Here is a 4,568-nt window from a genome sequence, read left to right as displayed (position 1 = left end):
CGACTGCGTCTACAATGCCGTCGCATGAGAGAACAGCTACGAGCCCAATTCTCTTATTAAATCTATTTTCTAATAAAAAGCCCTAGCCTATTTCCCTCAATCTCTGTTCGATCTCTACCGCAACCCTCTTTCTCTTCCTCTTCGTTCTGGATCTAACCCAACAAATAACATCGCAGAACTTGGTGGCCACTGTGTTGGTCTAAATCCAGGGATTATTCTTTTTCGTTATTTCAATTTGGTTTTCTCTTCAGTCGTTCCTCTCCCTCTCTCTTTGAATCCGATTCAACTCAGATGCGTCCAATTTAATGGCTGGGTCATTCGTGAGAGATTCGTTCTGTCTGAGCGGAATTCATGAGGAATTTCGATTGAACTCGGATGCGTTCTCTTCTCTGTTCTCGGAAAGTTCGCATCTTGGTTAGTTCTCAATCTCTTTTGGCTTGGTTTCTGTTTTGGGCTTCTTGTTATTACTGGTGTTCAATTTTATGTTTGAGGTTTTCAGTTATGATCTACTAGAATGTAGAAATAAGTATAAAAGTTGCAAACTTGATGACCAATTTCCCTCTTTCTCTGCATGTCAAATCCTTTTGTTTTGGTTTGAATTGAAATGGTGTTTTAGGTTCAGCCAAGACATTGTTTTGCTTATGAAAGTTGGAAAATTTCTTTCTTCTAGTGACTTTTGGTTGCTTGTAAAGAATGGTATATATGTGTTGAACTACTTGATTGACTGGATTTCATTTTTGAGTATGCATATCCATTATAGAAGAAAAGGGTTCCTCACTATGCTTGAATTTGGGTTTCTTTTGACACTGGAATGTAAGCAAATAATGGCCTGGTGGTTGTTGTTGTAATGAATGGCGCAGTTGCTTTGGTGGTTGTTGTAATCTGTTTGGAGAGTAGAGTTGTTTTCCATTCATTTGGGAGATACATTCAGGTGCCTCCGCCTTTGAATTAGCTTTCGGTGACTACTACAATGCTTGAAGGTGCAGCTGGAGCTGGTGCCTATGCGCTGGGTATGATATCTGATGCCTTCAGCTCCTTGGCTTTCACTGCTCTGGCTATTGTAGTTAGTGTTGCTAGAGCTATCGTTGTCGGATTTCCTGTTTTGGTATGCAATTCACCTCCCAAGATTTCTGTTTCATGTTTTGTGAACAATCATGCCTTATCTATTACATTAGGTAGATATAGGTGGTATAATTTTGCATTCTTATTTATAGGTTATTTCACTTAAATATACTATAGCATCTGCTATAAATTTGTATTTTTTCACAAATCTTTTGTTCTTCAAATTCAGTAGTCCAGGTTTATTGGATGGTTTAAGAGTTTGTGTCGATCTGGTGACAGTCACTGTACATTATATCTCTTACAATTTGCCAAACTAAAAGTTGAATTTAATTGGTCAACTGCATGAGGAATCAATGTACAATGATAGTTTATGGATACCCCAATGAATAACGGATCTGCAGCGCACATGATTTCTGGGAACCTTCACTTCACTTCTCATTGCACTTAACTCTGTCAACATAGTAGAACACACACTACCCACTTTGTCATTTCTTTGGGCTGTTGGTATGCTTGAGCTTGCTTTCTATTTTTACTCTTCAATATTTTATCTTTCTAAAACATCACTTAAATGAAGTGTGTTAGGCCATGGTAATCCTGTAATTCACTCTGCTGTTACTCTTCAATATTTTATCTTTCCTCTGTAGAAGGTCTTGATCGTCATTCATAAACCTTCTTTTCTTTCCTACAGGCTTACACAGAAATGGTTATGCCAATGTCTAGTAGCCGAGATAGAAGCATGTTTCAAACAAATGATTATAATTTCTCCTCTTTTCAAGAGTGGTGCTGGAAGCAGTTCAATGTGAAACCAAGGCCTACATGGATAACAACAGAGTTTGGTGGACATGTAAGAAAGTGATGCAGTAATTGTTTGTCTTTTCTACTAAATAGTGCATTCCTATTGTTACCATTTCAATAATGAATACTCATCATCTATGCCATACTGGTTCAGTGCATGATGATCTTGTCTTTCTCTCCCCCAGTGTTTGGTAAATGTCTTACATGTGTTACTCATGCTGTCATGCATTATCTAATTATCTTGGTACCCCATTTGTTGAAATCAGATGACCATGGAAAACAAGGAGCCATAAAGGATAATTATTCTTTTTGGAATAATTTTCTTAGTTTCTGCTATGTACTAGTCTTGCAATATATTTTGAATCTTTAATCAACAATGTAGTAACTTTGGTTGATTACTGTACGGGAGGAAGCATTAATTTACAACCTGCTATTGTTTTAAGCTAGTTATTTTCACATTAATTTTTTTATACGGTTATTTTCACCTCAATTACACTTCTAAAATATTGACTGTAAAATGTCACAGTTAATACTTGGTAAGTGATGTCAATGATTGGTTTTTTATGTTTTTGTCTTTAATGTTCCTTGCTTAGTGTGGAGGCCTGTTGGGATTTTTGAGAGCTTTTATTTTTTCTGCCTGTGAATTTTTCTGAGATCCATGAGGAGACACATATCCTAGAATCACTTCTTCTTGCTTCAGATCTTCCTCTGATGAAAATTCGGTCTTGGCTGATAGATTTCTGATTGAATCTTAGGAACTAATGGAGTTGGTATTATTTTCCTTGGTAGTCTTTTGTTTGTTTAGGTAATTTTGTCAAGTTTCATAGGTTTCTACCATTGCAATATTGGAATTTAAATTACATTTTAGTAGATACATTTGTGCCTCCTAAAAAGAAAAGTTCTTTTGAAGTGATCTCTCCATACCTAATATCCAGTATATGTTCACAAACTGCTAATACTTTGGTTAAGTTTGAAATCTGAGGTAGTATAAAGAGTTCGGTATTTGATCTTTGCTATATGCTGGTGTGGCTGATTTGGTTGTTTCTCAAAATTTATCATTTCACAATTGCTTTACTGTGCTGAATCGATGCCAAAAAACAAAGATTTGCAATCTTAGATTCAACCTTAAGGATGGCTTTTCACTCTAATTGTTGTTCATTTAAATATTTCTTTAATGGATATATCTCTACTCTGCTAACAATTTTTCTGATTTCTGTTTATTATGGTTGTCTTGCAGTTGGCTACTATTTGGTTGGAGCGCAAGGATTCCCTAGCTGGTAATTTTTCTTCATCAATAATGTTTGTGTTGATTCATTGATTTGATTGGTTCCTTTTTCTCCATGCTCACGCCTGAAGGGTCGTGTATATGCAATTATGTGCAGTATATAGTTTGACTAATTGTGTATATTATAACCATTAGAAATCAGTGCTGTTTGGCTTTTCTATCTGTTTGGCAGCCATACGTTCACACACCCAGAAGCTAGGAAGAAACCTCTTATTTTTGTTATTCGATATTTTCCTTTTTGATTTACAAGCTCTTATGTATATTGTTTATCAATTTTCTTTTGCTATCGATTTTTGCTATATGGTAAATATATAATAATGGTTAGATTAGCCACTGCGAAGTTGGAATCTGTTTCTCATTTATATTATGCAATTGGGTGCTTAAGTTGATTTTGATTAAATTTTTACCTGCGTAAACATACAGGAGCAGTACTTTTGGCCTTAAGGCAACATTGTTATGGAGAAATTTGAGAGGAGGGGCATGAAGTAACAAACCAAGTAGGGGAACATATCACCTCAAGTACGATTCCGGTAATGTTCAGAAGATACTTTTATTTATTTCTAGTCTGTAACTATGGAACTTATCAATTGTATTTGGTTTGCAATTGATACTATAGTGACGCTGCAGTTCGACTATGCCATTTTAAAAACAGTTGGTCTACGTTGATGCAGTTGCATAATTTACTATTCCTAGTGCATATGAATTGAATAATTTTTCGTGTTCCTTCAGGATTACTCGCAGCAGCCCCCTATTTAGGAACTAATTGGAAGGGATCTTCATGATATATAATGAATGGAAATTCAGACATATTTCGAGGTAAGTATGGAACTATGGATTTAGCATTCTTCAAATCAACTACTCTAGCTTTAATCGTAGAAAGACCTGGATTTAGCACACTTGCCGACTCAAAATGTCAAAAAGTAATTAAGAGTTCAAGTGAAATATTAATTGTATGTACTGGTATGAACAATATCTATGTCGTGTACATCTCCCATTAATTTTCCAGCTTTTTGTTTCTTTAATGAATGCTTGAAGATTTCTGACTTTCTGTTATAGGAGGCTTGCAACAACACTAGAGTAATTGGTACATGAAGTAGATCGAGGAAGATCCCTGCAAAGTTCATCTTGAAGTAGAGGAAAAAAACTAACTTGTAAAGCTTAATTATTGATCTTGTAAATTTTGGTAGAAGCTTCAATATTCATTTTGTAACATTTATGAGGAAAATTAAAGTGTAACATTTCCTTTTATATAAGCTTCATTCCTTTTTGTATAGTTTTCATTCATTAAAAAAAAAAAATCGGTGTGCATTTGCATGCCGATTTTTTTTTATTCATAAATAATTTTTTTGCGATGGCATTTTTGCCGTAGCAAATGACTTTTGGCGACGGCAAAAAACTTCAGTAGCGGTTGGTGGCGTCGCCATTG

The 4,568-nt window shown here is 35.2% G+C and overlaps 1 long non-coding RNA gene across 1 annotated transcript; it reads left to right on the top strand.

Moving 5' to 3' along the window:
• The first annotated feature begins 1,793 nt into the window (after positions 1 to 1,793).
• On the top strand, positions 1,794 to 4,299 carry LOC112181346. Its single transcript, XR_002928809.2, has 5 exons — positions 1,794 to 1,906; positions 3,095 to 3,134; positions 3,566 to 3,672; positions 3,872 to 3,958; positions 4,199 to 4,299. It is a non-coding gene; the product is annotated as an uncharacterized LOC112181346 (long non-coding RNA).
• Positions 4,300 to 4,568: the final 269 nt, after the last annotated feature.

Source organism: Rosa chinensis, unplaced genomic scaffold, assembly GCF_002994745.2.
Source record: "Rosa chinensis cultivar Old Blush unplaced genomic scaffold, RchiOBHm-V2 RchiOBHmChr0c29, whole genome shotgun sequence".
Taxonomy (NCBI): domain Eukaryota; kingdom Viridiplantae; phylum Streptophyta; class Magnoliopsida; order Rosales; family Rosaceae; genus Rosa; species Rosa chinensis.
Note: the sequence above shows the minus strand (reverse complement) of the source record. Positions and strands in the feature narration are given on the sequence as shown.